The sequence below is a fragment of the Pectinophora gossypiella genome, chromosome 22, assembly GCF_024362695.1.
Source record: "Pectinophora gossypiella chromosome 22, ilPecGoss1.1, whole genome shotgun sequence".
NCBI lineage: Eukaryota > Metazoa > Arthropoda > Insecta > Lepidoptera > Gelechiidae > Pectinophora > Pectinophora gossypiella.
In genome coordinates, this window is record NC_065425.1 from 10050609 (window position 1) to 10071922 (window position 21314).

General features: G+C 37.5%; 1 protein-coding gene across 1 annotated transcript in view; it reads left to right on the forward strand.

Annotated features, from left to right (window-relative positions):
• Positions 1-21314, forward strand: part of LOC126377187 (homeotic protein empty spiracles-like) — a 352173-nt gene that overhangs the window by 48125 nt on the left and 282734 nt on the right. The gene's annotated exons all lie outside the window — the stretch shown is intronic.

Genomic DNA, 21314 nt, shown 5'->3' on the forward strand with positions numbered 1-21314 from the left:
ATGTTAGAGAGTCTAAAAAGGCCGCGTTCAAATTCAAATTCGTTGAAGCAGTTCACCGCTAAAAATATATTGCTATTTCACAAATCACTCAATAAAAAAGAAACCATTATTTAATCGTTCACATTGCGCACTTACTTTAAACGTGAAAATGCCAATCTGTAATCCCTATTGTTTTTTTAGATGAATTGCTTCAATATGGCTTTTTCAGACCCTCAGAAATTATCAACATTATCATGTCATATTGTAATAATAATAATGTCTTAATAATTTTATTGTTTGTCATTCACAATAATAATGTTTTATAAAATTGGAGTGTGTTTAAAAATGTTTAAAAACTTTTTTAAAAGTAATGTAAAATATGGTGTTTAATTTACAATGAAGCACGAGTGTTTCGCTGATCGGTTATAAATTATTATTATTATAATAATATGTCGTTTCCATATCTCGGGCCTATATAGAGTCCCGGACTTTTGGAAGGCGTGCGTGGGGTCGAAGCCAACACGTAGAGGTCCCTTAAGACAGTTTAATCTTCCTAATCGAGAAAATTTATATTCTTTAAAAAATATCGAATAATAAAGATAAAATTGTAAATAAATACTATTTATTTCTTATTTCGTACTTAAATAAGACAGTTTGTGAAGTGGCATTTGTAATATTGCTAAAAATATTATTGTCATAAAAATGATTGGTTATTTTTTGCTATTTTAATAAGTACTTTTTTTTATTAGCAGAATGAAATATTTATTAGGATACCAAAGAATAAACCTTTCATTTTGAACACAATTTTCTTTTTAAGTTTTGACAAATGTCATCAAATGGTAAACCAGTTAAGTTCTCGCGTAAATATTACATCAACAAGCATGTCATACTATTTATTATCTGTTGTAAAAGTTATTAAATATCACGATATTAAAATTTACTAAAAAGAGGCATGGATCTGATATAAACGTATAATTTTATATTGTTTTCATAGTTATAATAAATTCTTATGTCAATTTTAAAAAGAATAATCCATTTTCGGTTTACCAATAAGCATAAGTATTGTAAATTTTCTACGTAATAGTAATTTAAAAAATTGTTCCTTCTTTCGTGGGTTTAGTATGCCATAGTTAAATATTAACTTGTAAATATTAATTATAAATTATACATATTAAATCTAACTACATAATCGGTAGTTTAAATGTAAATTTTAAATATTTAAATCATTAGACATTTGTAAATATGTGTGGTAGGCAGGCTGCGTGTATATTGAGATGGTGTTATGATATAAATGAGAATATACTTCCATAGTCTCTGATTACCCCGATGGGAAAACAGGCGTGAGTTTACGTATGTATGAGAATATACTTGAAAACTAATTTGTCATTGATTATTTTACCTTATTTACATAATGCACTGTCGAAGATCTTGTAAAAAACTAAGTTGACAATAGAATTCTGAAATGAGACAAAAAAGATACGTTTTTTTTTTACTTTAGAACATTCTATTGACATAGAGGAAAGAAAAGGTGGCCATGTAATCACAGGATTGTAAACGCCCACATATGTACTTTCTAAAACACTTGCTTATGGTCGCACCACCGATCGCAAGTGGCTCGAAATGGGAAAAAAAAATGTTTTTTCGTCATTCAAGAACCGTCTCAATGTAACCGTAGCGTCCAATAGAATACATTTAATTGTATTTGTGTGTATATTCGGCTAACACTTTTTCCCGTGACTGTACCCAGTGGTCCCGTTCTGAGGAGTAGTTTAAACGACGAGTGATATAAAATATATGTTTTTACTCATTTACTTGTTTTGTTTTTCATTGTACCTACCTTTTTAATACTTTATATGGGAAACATACGACGGGTTATTAATTTCCCTCCAGTGCAGTTTTCACTAACACAGTTGCCTCGACCATAACGACGGCGATACGGCTCACCTATCACTGGTCTAACAGAAAGCTCGGTGAGACGTGGGTACTTAGTTCATCTTAAGATGGATGTACCTCTGACTACCCCAATTGGGATATAGTCGTGAGTTTATGGAATGTTATAAAAAACACATATCGGCCATGGACCTCATAATCCATACGACAGAAGAAGAATAACATAAGGCCCCTGACATGGCCCTTGTAATGACTACAAACTTAGATCAGTAAGTAGTAACCGGGAGCAACGGCTTAACGTGCCTTCCGAAGCACGGATCATCTTACTTTCAGACAATCTGGTGATCAGCCTGTAATGTTGTAACCAAACTAGGGATCACAAAGTGATTTTGTCCCCACCGGGATTTGAACTCGGGACCTCCGGATCGTGAGCCCAACGATCAAACCACGAGTACGACAAGCCCGTGACAAACTGAATGCTTTCTGCTTTTTCCAGTCAGTGGGGAAATAGGTATTTCTACTATTAAACAGAATGGCCAGTATAATAGGATAGTTTCCAACTAGTCAAATCAGGTACTTTTTACTAAACGTCAAAACAAAACACGAAATTACTATCGAATTTGTATGCAAAAGCAACCTGTGACGTCATAGAAAAACGTGACAAAATTTCGCACTTATTATTACATTATTCTTTATAAGAAATCATATAAACAAGTTAAATATAAAAAAGAAAACGTTTTTGTCTCCTTTAGGTCTAATTTCATAATTTATCTTTGACCTCAGTCGTTTTTTTTCCCCGGTGGGAAATAGGCGTGAGTTTATGTATGTATGTATATATGTGTGTATGTGTATCTTTAACCTAGGAAACTACCCAATTAGTGATTATATTTCAATAAAGATAACAGTTTACAATAGCTTCAATGCGCGGTAATAATTAGATCTGTCAAAGTGCGGAGATCAATGTTATGACCTTCATTAGCAGTCAGCGTTACAGATTCCGATGTGGTAGTAGTTTTAGAGCTAGTTACATAATGGTGCTAATTCCTGTAAACACCATCTAATTTTATTTTAAGTTATATCTGTCATTTTCTTATCCGCCGAAAAGGCCGATTACCCGGTTAGCATAAGGAACGGGTAATCGACAAGCATAAAATTTAGAATAGAATAGAATAACTTTATTCCCAAAACAGTGCAGTACAATAGTAGAGAAGATAAAGATAAGTATACAAATCAAAAATACACTGCCAGGGAAAAGGGACTGACTCAGTATGTTGTTGAGAAGGATTTATGAAACACGTCAATTTTAAGCACAAATCTAAAACAACCGTCTAAAAATTTTACATTGGCCAATAACCCGACAGAATTTTATGTTGACAGCACACGTCAAACGGTTTGCATACCAGCGAGATACCTTTTTGATTCGCCCAGGTTACTCATTCATTTACTTATTCTTCCTAAAATTAAGAGCTGTCAATCATCCGTCCCTTTCCTTTTCGGCGGATAAGAAAGCGACAGCTATAACTTAAGTAAAATTAGGAGGTATCTGCAGGAATCGGGGCCAATATGTAATTTAATTCTTGACGTTCAAAAAGCGCTGACTATGTAAGCCAATTTTGAAAAATAAATATTTTTGATTTTTTTTGAGCATAGTGAATATAATTAGAGTGAGTGAGGTATCCGTCGATTGATTCTTTTCCATGTAACACTACAAAGAACGTTTGAAAAATATATTCGCCAAAATTTCTCAAAACCACATTACAAGATGACGTCACCCCACCAACTTAACACTAAGTGCAATGATAACACTCGCCGCGCATGCGTAATGCGCGCGCTGCCTTCGTACCGGCGCGGCGCGTACGCACAAACAATATTTTAGATTCGGTACCCAATGTTATTGACGGACTGGACTCGAATCGTTTGCGAAAATTACTTTTCTTTAGGTAGGTAAGTAAATCGCATAATACAAAATCGTTTCATGCGGAAAGCCAGGGGAGCTCCGTGGTTCCTTCGCAATGAAAATCTGCACATTGACCTAGGTCTGCCAACCATTGCCCAATGGCTCAAATTAGCTTCAAATCGTTTTTTCGATTCTGCTCCGCACCACCCAAATCCTTTGGTAGTTGCGGCTTCCGGATACATCCCGCTTAAAGACGGTACTGAAAAGTATCGGCGTCCGAAGGACGTAATATACGATCCCGACGACCCGATTACTCTAGCCATAGAGGCAGCCAATCAGCTCAAACACTTCAGGACCCCGATACCGACCTCGCCGGCGTGGTCGTCGATTTCCCTCGAAACAATTATCACAAAGATGTATACGTAAATACTTAAGCTATGGATATACTTAAGCTATATATGGGTCTTACTTAATACCTGTGCCTAGCCCTTCGGGGACACAAGTTTGATGCTACATACACATACATACATACATACATAAACTCACGCCCGTAATCCCTAATGGGGTGGGCAGAGCCACAAGTAATCAAAGACAACTTGCAGCCACTGTTGATACGAAGTCCAAAGATGCTACATTAAGGAAAAAAATAACGTATGCCAATGACTACAAAAGTAAACATACAGAAATTACGACTGTCCGCGCTTATAACTCGTAGCACTGACGTTTACGAGCCATAAACCCAATTTGGTACCTACAATGCACTTTGGAACATTATGTACAAAGTGACTTTGTACTGATAAAAAAATTCCAACGAAAAATAGATTTAAAGTACTTTCCTGATTCTGTACAGAGACGGCTTCCGATTAGTACTCCTAAACCGTTATTTAGCGTCTATCCGTTTGTCTGTCAGAGGGTCTCAAAGTGCAACCTTTAAAAGGATGTACCTTTTGAACCTAACCCCGAATCGAGGCAGAGTCGAGTCGGCGTCGCGGCAGAGTCAAGGCGGCGTCGCGGGAGAGTCGACGCAGCGTCGCGGAAGAGTTGAGGGTCGTCACGGCAGACTCGACACAGAGTCCAGGCGGCGTCGCAGAAAGTCGAGGCGACGACGTCGCGGCAGAGTCGAGAGTCGTCACGGCAGAGTCGAGGGTCGTCACGGCAGAGTCGAGGGTCGTCACGGCAGAGTCAAGGCGGCGTCACGGCAGAGTCGAGAGTCGTCGCGGCAGAGTCGAGGGTCGTCACGGCAGAGTCGAGGGTCGTCACGGCAGAGTCGGGCGAGGAGAAACCTGTATACTGTACGAAATGCAATGACAAAACATGGCGGCGAGCATTGTTCATCTATGTGATTGTCATAAAACTGACTTCATAATATCAAAGGCTCTACCGGCAAAAGTGACTGTTTTTCAAATTCTATTAAACTGATACCAGATTAGACGGCATTAAAAACTCACTAATCCGTTTGTGAAACACCTTTCAATGATATACTTAAAACTTTTTTTAAACATGTCTACTGATTCGTAAAAAGGTCGAACTGGTAAAGCTACATTACAATAAAAAAAAATAAGCCAATTTTCGCCTAGTTATCCCCGTTTGTGAGTCTTAATGTGGTTAAAGTGCCACCCGCAGGTTTCGTGGAAAAGGCTTAGTTGAGACTCGAACCCACTACCTGGTTGGACGCTGAGTAATCCATTTACCTTTTTGACTTTTCGCGCTTCAGTGGAGGCGGTGCTTTAAAGTGCTTATTTTTTTTTGATCGGTTGTAAATTAGTTAAAATTGTCTTTTAAATCTTTTTTAATCCCTTTAAGGTTGTAATGTGTTTCTTTTCGGTAATAATGAGATACTCCTAAGAATAGAAATTACTTTTAAAAAGATGCGACAGTCAGACAGTCACACACCACCACCACACACACACACCATGCAGCACACACACCACACACACACACCACGCACCACACACAAAACATAAAACACCACACACAAAAGCATAAGGGTGCTACCAGACCAATCGATCGATCATCGATCGACAGCATCGATCGATGGTAGAATAGAATACTCGACGTCGATCGATAGTTTCTACCAGACCAATCGATCGACGGCATCGATCGATGGTAGAATGGAATAGTCAACGTCGATCGATAGTTTCTACCAGACCGACGGATCGATTATTGTCATCGCCCGGCAATCGATCGATTGCTTAATCGAACAGTATATGTCGATCAATTAAAGTTACCAGACCAGTCGATCAACTTCGATCGACGTTGATCGATGCCGTCGATCGATGATCGATCGATTGGTCTGGTAGCACCCTTAGACCACATTAAAGCATAAGAGCACCTGGGGCGCTTCTATGGGGTAGGCAGAGGTACATCCATCGCAAGATGAACTAAGTACCCACACCTCACTGAGCTTTCTGTTAGACCAACGTGATAGGTGAGCCGTATCGCCGTCTATAATGGTCGAGTACATTGCGTTTAAGATAAATTAATAACTCATTGGTGCAAGTCCTGCACCGGGAATCGAACCGGCGCTCACCATTTGAGACGCAAGTCAAAGTATCACAGGACCACAGTGACTCATTACCACAATTGGGTCGTGTACAGTCATGAGCAATATAATGTACCCACTTTAGGACTCTGTCGCACTAACATATTTGACATTTAGTGAGACTTACAGTTCAATTTGTCAAAAAAGTTAATGTGACATGGTACCAAAGTGTATACATATTAATGTTCGGGACCGTACTAGGTTCAAGATAAATTATGAAATTCTAATTACTAAATAAAGACAGATCTAAAACTAACGAAAATCATTTTCTTCTTTCTATTTAACTTATTTATGAATTTTAATCAAGAAAAACGCAACAATAAATCCGACATTTTACCACGTTTTTCTATGACGTCACAGTGTGCTTTTTCATACAATTTCCTTAGTAATTTCGTGTTTTGACGTTTAGTAAAAAGTAACTGATTTGACTAGTTGGTAACTAACTAGCCTATTTGTCTTAAAAAGTTATAGGTAGCTATTGCTATTCGACATTGGTTGACATTGCTCACTTACTATTACCATTAGTACCGAAGATACTAAATTATCCCAGTCTACTCCCCAAAGGAATGCAGCGTGAACATAAAAAGATAAACAATAAAAAAGATCCAAAAATATTGACCTAAAACCATCCTATCGACAATGATCATCTAAACATTTCAAATTTCGAATCTTCCTCTATTGGTCGACTGTCTAATAACGATTGACAGCTTCATCTAGATAGCTATAATCAAATTATAGATTAAAAATAAAAAATACAACTTGACAAACTTACATTTGCCGTCACGAAACTCGTATTCTCATTGAATTTCTTAAGGAGAACGTCTTTACGAGCGGCATTTTAAAGTTAGTCAGGGAAGTTTTAAAAAAAATAATGAGTGTTTATAGAGTTTGGTTTAGTTTAAGGTTATCTACCAATCTTTTTCATGTTGACAGTCGTTTGGCGCGCTTTGTAACCAGTTAAGGTGAACTGTTAGGTGAAATTACTTTTGTAACTGCCAATCTGTTCTTATTTATCTAATCTAATACCTTTAATAACCACGCGGGCTATTATGTTTGATTTGAGCTCAACTAATAATAGATTAAATGAGATATTCCATTAACATAACTAGTTAACGCATATAATTTTAAGTGCTTAATCAGGTTTATTAAAGCAATAAGCTGATACAATGAAAACAACATATTATTATAAGCTCTCAAGTGTATATCCCAATTGGGTTAGTCAGAGGTACTTTCGTCGCAAGATGAACTAAGCACCCACATCTCACTGAACAACAATTTAGACTACAGTATAATGCACTACTTACTTCATCATCATCAGCCCATTAACGTCCCCACTGCTGGGGCACGGGCCTTCCCTAACCTATGGATGGATAGGGAGATCGGGCCTTAAACCATGACGCGGGCCCAGTGCGGATTGATGCTTATTAACGACTGCTAATGCAGCCGGGACCAACGGCTTAACGTGCCTTCCGAAGCACGGTGAAAACTTTTTTTTTTCTTTTGTGGTCACCCATCCTATGACCGGCCTTTCCGAAAGTTGCTTAACTTCAACAATCGCAGACCGAGCGCGTTAACCGCTGCGCCACCGAGCTCCTCACTACGTACTTATTAAGTATTTATTAAAATGGTTTAATGATTTTTATTTACCTTTGATGGGTTTGCTCTTGGTCCCAGACTTGCCCCAATGCATTGACGAGGCCTAAGATGGAGCGAGCTCGCCCAGAAGGTGCCTGTTCACTCTGGCCTTGAAAGCACCCGGGTTATATGCATTCGGAAATACAGAAGACGGCAGAGAATTCCATTCCTTGTGAAAATTCTTCTTATCGTGTGGGTTGTGGGGTGAAATACCAACCTCATCAACCCTGGCTCAGGGTTATTATTGAGCCGCCAAAGGCCCTTTACATGGCTCATGTAACGCTTACTCACTTACATCAGTAAGTAGTAACTTAACGTGCCTTCCGAAGCACGGATTATCTTACTTTCGGACAATCAGTTGGTATGTTATACCTCGTAAAATATTTTATTTTCTCGAAAAATCTTTATTGAATAGAAAAAACACAATATTCTTCAACTATTTTGAATTTCACGTGTAAACGGTTGATCGCGTGTCATTTTGCCCAGTGAGACGTCACATTTCAACAAACAAAGAAACAGTCAAACAGTTAAATTCGCCTTATATAAGGCAGGCAAAGATCTGAGGACCATACAGCCTTGACTTTAGTAATTTAATATTCGAAAATCACGATCAAAATAGGCCAGTGCCTTGTCTTCAGTTTTCAATCTCTATCATTTAATATTCTTATTAGGCCAAAGCCTAGTACAACTTGAAATCTGACAGATAGTTTCTGTTTATTTTGTGAAATGTGACGTCACACGAAGCTCTATCATGGCCGCCCGTGTTTCGGGTCTTGTAATACACAGATAAAAAACCGCATTCTTATTTTGTAAAAAATAAAATATTTAAATATGACCTTAATAAAAAAAATCTATTGGATAATTATCGTTAAATGATAAACTACCATATCCGAAATATTTCATATTTTATTGTTATAACTGTCAAGTACCCAATTGTCACATTTACACAATGACATCTTAATAACTGAAAAAGGATGAAGAAAAAAAAAACTAACACATCTTGCCCTTAAACAGTTGATAGTTAGAACCATAATTAATATCCATATTCTTTATAAAGTGACACATGTCATTTTGATGCGACATCGCCTTAACAAAATTGACATGCGTTTGTTGAACTTTACTAGAGTTAAAATAAGACTTTATGGCTAACTAATAGGGTTTGTAAGTAAGTTGGTGGGAAGAAATATTCTTGTGGTTAATTTCTTGTGAAGTATACCGAGGGATAAGCGTTTATTAATTAGGAACATAGCCTGTTGTGATAAGTTAAACATGATTGGTTTGGGTGAATATCAAAATGTCAAGTTTGGTGGCGAACTTTCATATTATTTTTTCGTGAAAAATTGGGTTCCGACATGAAATAGGATAGTTCTAGCTACGAGGTAACTTGTTCCTTGCTGTTGTTTTTTCAAGTTGGAACCCAATTTTTCACGACAAAACAATATGAAAGTTCGCCACCAAACTTGGCACATTTTGATATTCACCCGTTTCTAGTTGAAGCATAATACTGGAACGGTTCTAAATAGTCACTGATTTATTTCCAACTCTATCCAATGGTTGATGTGATTTCGACAATGTCCCCATGGAGAATCGAACCCGGACCGGATCGCGAGCCTAACGCTCTAACCACTACCTCACAGAGGCTGTTAACCTACAATAGCATAACTACTGAAATTACAGTAGCTTACATTTTCTAGCAAGTCATAAAAGTAAATTTCTACACAAAATGAGCTACTGAATGCCACTGATGCATTATTAAAATTACACCTTGTATCACATTGTGAGCCAATTATCAATTTAATTGAACCCATTCCTGGTAATCTGTGTTCAATTTAATTGAAATTAACAGCAATTTTGAGCTCCGTTATGTGGGATTAACCTTTTCAACGCAAACCGCAAACTCGACAGAAACATCTGTCAAATTATAAAACAAAGGTACAGTCCGCCGCGAATATTTGTAGACTAATTTGAGTGAAGTGGACATTATTGTACTTATAGTTCTGAAAAAAAAAACTAAATAATAAATAACAGAGATAAGAATAATTCTTTGATAATCAGTTTCATAAACTCTCTATCTATCATGTTGTTTTTTTTGACGAGACTTATTGTAGATTTGCCGGATATGGCATAACTACATGGCCAGCGGTTGGTCTGACAAGGCTGGATTCAAAGTACTTCGTTCATAGTTTGCTAAAACCTAACTCACACGGTTGATCAGATGATCTTCTATCGTGTGGGTTGTGCGGTGGATTACCAACCTCAGTAACCCTGGTGTCAGGGTTATGAATGAGCCTAAAGATGCCTCTGACATGGCTCATGAAACGACTACATACTTACATCAGTAAGTAGCAACCGGGACCAACGGCTTAACGTGCTTTCCGAAGAACGGATCGTCTTACCTTCGGACAAGTAGGTGAACAGCCTATGATGTCCTAACCAAACTAGGGATCACAAAGTGATTTTTGTGATGTGTCTCCACCGGGATTCCAACGCGGGACCTTCGGATCGTGAGCTCAACGCTCAATCATTGGACCACGGAGGCCATTTGATGAGAGGATGAAGATAAGGATTAAAACAAAAATATATTTTTTTAAGCAACAAAATTTTACTAGTGCGGCTGTAATTTTTTTCAGTGGAGTCATAACGTCTACATATTTTCGATGCGAACTGTACATTGTAGGAGGAAACGCGTCTTATTACCTAATAAATTAACTTTTAATGAAGCAGCTATTCCGAACAAATTATCCTTGATACGCGCCCGGGAAAGAATTATATTTATATAAATGGGGTACGCCTAAACAACCCGTGGATTTGTGTCCATTGGACTACGGATTACGTGTAAGTCATTGTGTTCCTGTAAGTATCTGTGGTCCTGTAAGTCACTGTGCTCCTGTAAGTCACTGTGAACCAATTATAGAATCTCGTGTTGTCTGACTACCAACTGGTATTCAGGGTTGAATACGTAGTTACCTACGTATTTACTTAAGTAAATAGTGATTGGCATCGACTGTTTTGCCAGGCACGAAAGTTCTTACTTTCGGACAATCAGGTAGTCTTCAGGTAGGGATTCGAACCCGGGACCTCCAGATCATGAGCTCAGTCACTGAACCATAGAAGTCATACTAAGTAACTAAAGTAGTACTAACTAGTACTAGTAGTAACTAGTATTAGTACTAAGTAGTACTAAGTAACTAAACATCAAATTATTTTAGCAGCAAAATCTAATTAGGTACACCATTACCTAAGCATCTAATTAATACTAGATTTTTATTACCAAAACACCTATTAAGTACCTATACTTAAGTACTAAATATCGCTAGTACATAAGTACTAGCTAAAAAATAATTTTTATCGATAAATTAATCGTTTAGAAAAATATTAGTACTTTTAAAACCCAATAAACGATTTAAATACTACGCAAATGGCTGTAATAATTCGATAAAATCTTTGTTAATTAATGATGTAGTAACTAATAATTGAATTTAGTATACATATGTACATAAACTCACGCCTATTTCCTACCGGGGTAAGCAGAGACTACGGAATTACATTTGCTTCGATCCTGGCACACTTAATCAATCGCTTCATACACGCACGCCGGTTCAGAGTAGATCGTACTAAATCTTTTCTAAGGACATCTCCAATTTGGTCAATGTAAGTCCTTCTAGGTCATCCTCTGCCAGCCCTACCATCAACTTTCGCTTTATATACTTATTATTAAATTTTCCTTTATTAAAACATAAATAAGTTAAATAGAAAAGAAAGAAAATGTTTTTTGTCGCCTTTAGATCTGTCTTTATTTAGTAATCAAAATTTCATAACTTATCTTTGACCTAGGAAACTACCCAATTTCACGTGAAGACAATGGAAACAGTTCGCGCACGTTATCCCATTTATGAAGCACCACTGTTGATGGGCTAAGTGGGTGTTTAAATCCCCATTTTGGGGCAATTCTGTTACCCCGCCCCCTATTCCACCACAACCGTTTGTCATAATCGTAACTATGGCTGTTTTTTTACACCAACCGCTTAGGAAAGTTCAAACAGATGATTAAGGAATGTTGTGTAATATGATAAACAAAAAAAAAGTTAAAACAGACAAAGTTTTAGAGTTCAGAGAATACGAGTAGGTTTTTTTGAAGTGACTTATTGTAGATTTACCGCAGGTGGCATTAACTACTTGACCGGACAAATGGGGAGCGCTGAAGGCTCTCACCCAGTACGACGTTTAAGACAACAGGCCTGAGGGTGCCCAGTTGGGCGCGAACCTCGGCTCAGGGCGTCGTCTGAGAGGAAAAATATTTGAAAGAATTAATTGACTCTAGTGGGTCGATAGCGATAAGCGCTGAATGAGGGAAATCGGGTCGGTATCGGGGTCCTGAAGTGTTTGGTGTCGCGAGCTGACAGGCTGCCTCTATGGCTAGAATAATCGGATCGTCGGGATCGTATATTACGTCCTTCGGACGCCGATACTTTTCAGTACCGTCCCTAAGCGGGATGTATTCGGAAGCCGCAACTACCTGGGGATTTGGGTGGTGCGGAGCAGAATCGAAAAAGGTTTTGAAGCTAATTTGGGCCATTGGGCAATGGTTGGCAGACCTAGGTCAATGAATACGAGTAGGTAGTTGAATGGATATGTTCCGTACTTCTTCTTATCGTGTGGGTTGTGAGGTGGAATACCAGCCTCATCAACCCTGGGTTATGATTGAGCCGCCAAAGGCCCCTGACATGGCTTATGTAACGATTACTCACTTATATCAGGAAAATAGTCACCGCGACAAACGGCTTAACGTGCCTTCCGAAGCACGAATCATTTTACTTTCCAACAATCAGGTGATGCCTGTAATGTCCTAACCAAACTAGGGATCACAAAGTGAAATTGTGATATGTCCCCACCGGGATTCGAACCCGGGACCTCCAGATCGTGAGCCCAACGCTCAACCACTGGACCACGGAGGCCGTTTTATTAGGAATAGTAATATAAAGTTTTAAATTCTAAGTACATATTGATTTCACTTTCGTGACATATACAAATCTATTTAAATGGTGTCGATTCTAGAAGACAGACATTATTTTATAATACAAATCAAATCAAATCAATTTATTTGCAAGATAAATAAAACAAACACAACACACACACAAACACTCAAGTTGTGTACCATCTTTTAGTTGGGATCTAAGTAAACCACTGAACTACAAATACTTACGTAAATTTGACAAAATAGGCACCAAAAGTAATATTGTATTTATAACTTTATTCACCAAAAACAAAATCGTATTTATAACTTTATTCACCAAAAATAAAATTATATTTATAACTTTATTCACCAAAAATAAAATTATATTTATAACTTTAATCACCAAAAATAAAATTATATTTATAATTTAAAAAAATACACACATTAGGTACATTGTTTGAAATATAATTCTAATTTTATTTTTGATATCACGTCCATACATCGGCCAACACTTGCGTGCTACTCGGCATTTTCGTGGAGGCTTGAAGAGGGCGATTACAAAAGAGCATTTGGAGTAAATTGCCCAAATTACTCTACTCGTCACTCCTTGGAACCATCTTGATAAACTGTCGGAAGTTCGACCGGTGATTTCTTGTAAACGCATGCTTATAACGATATTAGGTGCCGGTCGTGTTACTATAAGAAGAATAATCTTGATAAAGTTAATTTGGAAACATAACATAAACAGCCTATATACGTCCCACTGCTTGGCACAGACCTCCCCTCAACCGGAGAGGTTATGAAGCATACTCCACCACTGTTTCACAGCGGGTTCCTGTAGATGTCTTTCTTCATGGCTAATAGCCTATCATGTTATCGCTAACGGCTTACCGTGCGCTCCGAAGCACGGAAAAAATTTATTTTTTCTGGGTAACCAAGTGATTCAAACCTGTGATGTCCTCATCATGGTATAAGAAGACCAGGTATGCTCAAAAGTGACAGCTAACATTTCAAGGTTAGCCCAGCTGACGTCATCCTACCCTGCGTTGCCATTTTGTAAAAAAAATTACCCACGACCAATGTTTTATATTTACTTTGCAAGGAAATTTTGAACTTTTAGTAAAAGATTTACTTACAGTTTTAATTATTTTTATTTATGTGACAAGTAATAGTAATTGCTTAGTCAGTAATTCACTTCATTTTCAATACTTAATACAATTTACGTTCTTGGGAATGTTGTAGGTAGATACCAATTTAGTGGCAACACAATGGTAACGCTTTGCTTCTATGCTGTTCTGGGAGCATATAAAAAACATAGAACACGTTCAGCTGCTTCTCTTCCCGGGCATGTCGTAAAAACCGACAGAGGGATTGTGTCCTCTAACATGATGGACTAATGTTATGGGCGATAGGCTGATCCCTTATCACCATAAGGTTCATCATATCCATCTTTAGACTTCGTATCAACAGTGGCTGCAAGTTGTCTTTGATTACTTGTGGCTCTGCCCACCCCATTAGGGATTACGGGCGTGAGTTTATGTATGTATGTATGTACAATGGTAACGCTTACGTCTTCAAACGGCTAGCCATTGCATAGCATTGCGGCTTGTCGGTTTGAGCATATCTGGTGTTCTTAAACCATGGTCCTGATATAAAACTCAGATAACCTTACAGACAGATTGACGCCTAAAGGTATAAGTATTATTATTATTATGCATTAACTTTCTAAGCAGCTTAAAAACCCTTGTTTAGAAATCGGCAAAACTCACAATGTTTTACAAAAAAAAACAAAACTTTTTAATCTTTTAAACTGTTACCTATGTCAAAAAGGCAAATCCCACTTTTTATGTTTTTTTTTTCTGTAGTTGTAAGCGTGTTTTCATAGACCGTTTTCATTGTTTAGAATAACAGTTATTTTTTTTTACAAAAAACATGTTGAAAATCATAATTACATTATTTGTAAGATCTGCTTAAAAGCTGTCTGTTTCTTTTTAGTTGTGAGCTTTTAAAGATGTGTTAATTTTGTGTATTTTAGGTATCCTTAATATGCCCATCTTTGATGTATTATAAATGTTACTTTCCAAAGTTAGCATATACGTAGTTATACTTAGGTTTGTTTTATAAATATTTGCTAGTATACACACTTAAATACATTAAATAATACTTAATACATTCGTAGGACGTAATATACGATCCCGATGACCCGATTACTTTAGCCATAGAGGCAATCAGCTAGCGACACCAAACACTTCAGGACTCCGATACCGACCCCGCCAGCGTGGTCGACGATTTCCCTTAATTAGCGCGTATCGCTATCGACTCACTAGGGTCGGTTAATTCTTTCAAATATTCTTCCTTTCAGAAGACGCCCTGAGCCGAGGTTCGCGTCCAACTGGGCACCCTCAGGTCTGTTGTCTTAAACGTTGTTAGGAGGTGTCTGCAGGAATCGGGGTCATTCTAGAACTACTAGGCCGAACAAATGTGGAGCGGAGAGGGTTCTCCAGACATTTCTAGCTGTGCCGCATATCGCATTAACTACTTGGCTGGACAAATGGGGAGCAGTGAGGGCTCTCACCCGGTAACTAATAAACCAATACCTACTTAGTGTTAATTAACATAAATAGCCTATATACGTCACACTGCTGGACACAGGCCTCCCCTCAATCAACCGTAGGGGGTATGGAGCATACTCCACCACGCTGCTCCACTGCGGTTTGGTGGAGGTGTTTTTACGGCTAATAGCCGGGATCAACGGCTTAACGTGCCCTCCGAAGCACGGAATCATCTTACTTTTTGGACAATCAGGTGATTCAAGCCTGAAAAGTCCTTACCAAACAAAGGACAGTCTCACAAAGTGATTTCGACAATGTCCCCATCGGGAATCGAACCCGGACCTCCAGATCGCGAGCCTAACGCTCTAACCACTAGACCACGGAGGCTGTTGTATGTTGTATTTATGTATGTATTCATTAACAAAGCAGAAAACCGTAACTGACAACCATTTAAAAACAGAAGACACTCAACGATGCCTCACAAACTGAATCCTTAACGTACACACAGACGGTTTGCGCGTGTGTGTGTGCGACGGTGTATGTGTGTGTGTAAGCGCGAACAAGCTGTTTGTTCAGAGATTTAATACACGGTAAATTTCTTCACGTTACCTGCGCCTACGGGCTCGAAGCAGATGGTGGTAGCTGAACTTTATGAATTTATTTTAAAGCTTTTTTATTTCATAAGTGAAGTGAAGAGAAGTGTGTCAGGATCGAAGCAAATGAAAAATGGGCTTACGCGGTGGGAAATAGGCGTGAGTTTATGTACCTACATATGTATGTTATTTAAGAATAAGAATAAAATACATTTATTGCCAGTAACAATTTACATTTGCTATATGAGCTAGGTAATTATGAATATTGCGAATATTTCATAAGTGCAGTTTTCACTAACACAGGCTCGACCATTATAGACGGAGATACGGCTTACTACCTATCACGTTGGTCTAACTGAAAGCTTGGTAAGGCGTGGATACTTAGTTCATCTTGCAAATGGATGTATCTCTGACTACCCCAATTGGGATATAAAAAAAACATTTATTTTCAGTCTACAGTCCATAGATATGTTAGTATGATTAACTTACATGTTATGTTAGTAACAAGGTAATAAAGTAATGTAGATAATAAAATAAACACGGAACGAAACACAGATGGGTAAGCTCGCCGTGCGCTCGGGCGCAACACGTGCAGCTCGGTGAAAAGGCCCAGCAGATATAGTCGTGAAGTTATGTTATGTTTTATTTGTTATTTTCCAAACTTTTTCAGCGGTTTTTGACTCTTTTTCGGTCGGAAAGTCAGAAGGCAGACGTTTCTGAATGCTTTTTACTAAAAAATAATATAAAAAATAGTCGGCTTTTTTTATTTTTATAAGTTAGCTGTCTGATAAAAATTAAGAAATAAAAGTGTAAGAATTTAAATTCTGAAGCGTTCACGATACCTACTAACACTGATTAGGGATCCTTCATACAAAAGACATCAACGAGTCCATTATTGTTTCATAATCATGATTTTTTTACCATAACATTAAAAACTACTACTTTTTATACGAATATTGTGAAATTCCAACAATATACGGGTCAAACTGATAACCCACTTTTTTGATGTTGGTTAAAAACTTACACTTAACTTACTTTTTACTTATCTAGTAAATACTAGTTTTGAGAAAGAGTGAGAAGGTATGGAGAGGGCAGTTAAGCGAGTTTTACTATGCAGTAAAGTGAAGATAGGCTACTTAAGTCATCTTCGGGCGCATCAGCGTCGTGCCCATTAGGAGTCGAAGTGGTCGCCATTATCATCATCATTATTAATTTCACTTTCCTTTCCCACAATACAAACACAAAACATTCACAACAAAAATATTTTTCTCCAAAAACAAAATAATCACTGAAAAACTCACTTACAGCTTTCTCCATGTAGAGAACTTAATTGGATATATCATAGGCGTCTGTTTGCGCATGGCAATTGATTGCAACTTAACAACAACCAGCAAATTGGACAGGCGTTAGACAGAGACAACAACAATCACACTCAAAGGCACGTCTCTCGGGGAAGAAAGAGATAGCAACATTTTATCACTTCGCAAGTGAGAAACCAGCCAGCGTAATGGCGATGTTACAGCGTGGCGTTGGAAAAAAGCGAATATTTATTTATTTTTTAAGCTGTTTATTTTTATTTATTTAGTTTTTAAGCCGTTTGTTTTTATTTATTTAGTTTTAAGGCCGTTTATTTTTGTTTAAAAGCGTTTAATCACGGCTCTGCGCTGGGCAGATATCGTTATAATGATTTTTCGACTTAAATCATTTAATATAATTGATCAATAAAATTCTAATTTTCATTATTATCGTCGTTGATTTTAGTGTGTAATATTGTGTTAGGTATGTTTTTAAGAAAGTCTAGAGCCCTGTGCCGATGTTTTTCTTGCAGCTTCTTTTCCCCGGCTATACAGGTTGTGAGAAGCTGCAGTAGTTTTAGGCGGGTGAGACGTTCGTTATGTAAAAATTGACGATTCAAAGTGTAACTATGTTACCTACTGAATAAATATATTTTTGAATTTGAATTTTAGCACCATTTTGGAGGATTGGAGTACCTATGAGGTATTGTATAGCAATATAGTAAGTACAACAGTATTTAGGTATTGCATACTCATTAGTCGCTTCTTCTATCGTGTGGGTTGTGAGGTGGATTACCAACCTCATCAACCCTGTTGTCAGGGTTACTATTGAGCCTCCAAAGGCCCATGACATGGCTCATGTAACGATTACTCACGCACATCAGTAAGTAGTAACCGGGACCAACGGCTTAACGTGCCTTGTGAAGCACGGATCGTCTTACTTTCGGACAATCAGGTGATCAGCCTGTAATGTCCTAACCAAACTGGGATCACGAAGTGATTTTTGTGATATGTCCCCACCGGGATTCGAACCCAGGATCTACGGATCGTGAGCCCAACTTTCAACCACTGGACCACGAAGGCCGTTAATCATTTATGATTAAAAATTAAGTAATAACCGCAAATAGAGGCAATCTTTTTGATATGCCATAAAATATGTAAATAACTCTTATAACAATCAATCGAATATATTTTTTACTACTATACAGGGGTACAGTGGAGTGCCTATAATAAAAAGCAAAAACTCAAAAACGTCTCGACCGCGTTTTGTTAAAATTTTGTGTAAAATGGATGGTTTAAACTCACAGTGGTTATTTCAATTGATTTTACTTCAAACTTTAACAAATTAATTAGGTAGGCAACGTTTTTATATCTTATTTAACGCAGAAATGTTATTTATAACCATTAATGAGTTCGACATGCAAATGTTATGGACAAGAAATGTGTTTTAAATGTACGCAACTACTGGGTAGGTGTGCGATTATGTATAATTAGGATATGTTCTATAATCGGCCGGGATGTAGGGTGAATGTACCTGTTTTCGGCCGGGATTGTACTCCCGTTGTTTTTTATGTAGTGTTTACGTCCAATATAATGTTTTGTATTGTATTGTGGCCTCACTCCATACGATTTGGATTCCCGACGGGGGTACTGTTGAAAATCACTTAATAATAATAACTTTATTGCACAAAATAAGAGAAATACAAAAATATAATGTTTACTTAAAACTAAAGGTGTGCTTATAATCTAATTAGAATTCAGGAGTTGTACAGGGGTCCCCAAACTAGGCAATGCCTGAATCTTGGGGAATCACTTTATGCTTTTTTTTTTTTTGACGTGACTTATTGTAGATTTGCCGCAGATGGCATTAACTACTTGGCCAGACAAATGGGGAGCGCTGAAGGCTCTCACCCGGTACAACGTTTAAGACAACAGGCCTGAGGGTGCCCAGTTGGGCGCGAACCTCGGCTCAGGGCGTCGTCTGAGAGGAAAAATATTTGAAAGAATTAATCGACCCTAGTGGGTCGATAGCGATAAGCGCTGAATGAGGGAAATCGTCGACCACGCCGGCGGGGTCGGTATCGGGGTCCTATCACTTTATGCGACTGTCCTTTGTTTGTTTAGGACATTGCAGCCTGAATCACCTGATTGTCCGAAAAAGTATCATGATTCCGTTCTTCGGAAGGTAGGTCTGGGCTGCTGTTTACTTAATGTATGTTGTCGTTACACGAGCCATGTCACCTTTGGCAGCTTAACAAAAACCCTGAGACCAGGATTAATGAGGTCAGTCATTGTCTCACAACCCACACGACAGAAAAGGAAATAGGTGCGCGATGGTGGATGGATAGTGGGATGATGAAGCAATAAGACTTTTTAAGCATTTTGTTAAACATTAAAATACCTAGAAGAAGAGAAATATATATACATATATGTATACAATTCAAGACCTTACTTTAAAATTGTTTCGCGTATGTGTGTTCAATAAAGTATATTTGATTTGATTGAAAAAAGCGTATTTAAGCCCCTTAAGTAAGTAAGTAAAGTAAGTAAAATCTTTATTTTGTCTACACAAATACGTGGTAATACTTGTAGAGGTTGCAGCCTAAACTAAAATACCCTGTGTTTTAGGACTCCAGGCCTCCACCTCCAGGAAGTCATGGTCAAGAGAAAATAACAAAATAGAAAAAAAGTTGAAAAGTAATAGTTACTGCACTAGTCCTAGTAAATGTACATTTACCCTACACTACAACGTAGTAATTACAGCAGCGTGTACACAAATGGAGCATACTTCACGTATGTAAATTATCTTCCGGCAAATTGAGTGGAATTAACTTAATCTTCAAGTTAATGTGGCGTGGTGGAAATGACAGGTTCACACATTTTTTGGGTGTTTTGTTTTAAGGAGCAGTTCTATTATTATTTATTGTTTTACGTATTTGTAAAGGCGTCGTAACCTTTTTAGGGTTCTGTAAGATAAATAGAAACTTTTATAGGCAATGGATACTTGTCTGCTTGTCTGTATATCCAAGAACTTTTTGTTTGCTCAATTTAAAACGCAATACGAGTATAAGCTCACGACTGTATCCTAATGAGGAATTTTCCAGGCTAAGTTCCTCAAATATAATATAAATGGCGTTGTACATCAACTTTAACGTGATAAATACCTATTTACAGGGTGGCCCAGAAGATCAGGTTCAAAATGAAAAATTAGATAGAGGGGCTCATTAGCTACCAGAAACACCCCCATGTATGTTCAGCAATTATTTACGGTTTAGGAGATATGACCCATTTTGTACCTTTTTCTAGATTTTCTACCTTACTTCAGAAATAATCATTTTGTCGCTATCCCTTACTTAATAATTAATTTATTTTACTTCACAACTATGCCTAAGGCTGTGACCGCTCAATCAAAAATAAATCAAAGTCAAATCAAGTATAAAAAAAAAGTTATCGGAAGTCAAAGTGAGAATTCGACCAAAATTGTTACAGTTGTTAAAACTTCGCCGAAGAATAATAAACACATGAGATTGTCATGGACCCTGAAAGTATTTCTAAAAACTGCTCCATTTAATAAGCTTTTAGAAACATCCAAAAAAAGTACCCTCAATACGGGCAAAAAACTAAGTAATTTGACCTCAAATATTGCAAAACAGACAGATTTGAAGGAAAATTTGACATTCTCATACAATGTAGCTGCTTCTTTCAAACGTTGTTAAAGGTGGTCAAAGACACATTTTCAGTTACAAGTAAATAAAAATCACGCTTATAATCGCTAACAGGGTAGACATAGCAACATTCCGAAGACAAAACTTGCAGTCACTTTTGGTATTCGTATTTTATTGAAGGTACATAGATTTCAAGGAAAAAGTTATCCCCAAACACTGTTGGTGATTCATACTATTGGATACTAAAATATAATCTGTCTTTGAGCACCTTTAACAACGTTAGAAAGAAGCAGCTACATTGTATGAGAATGT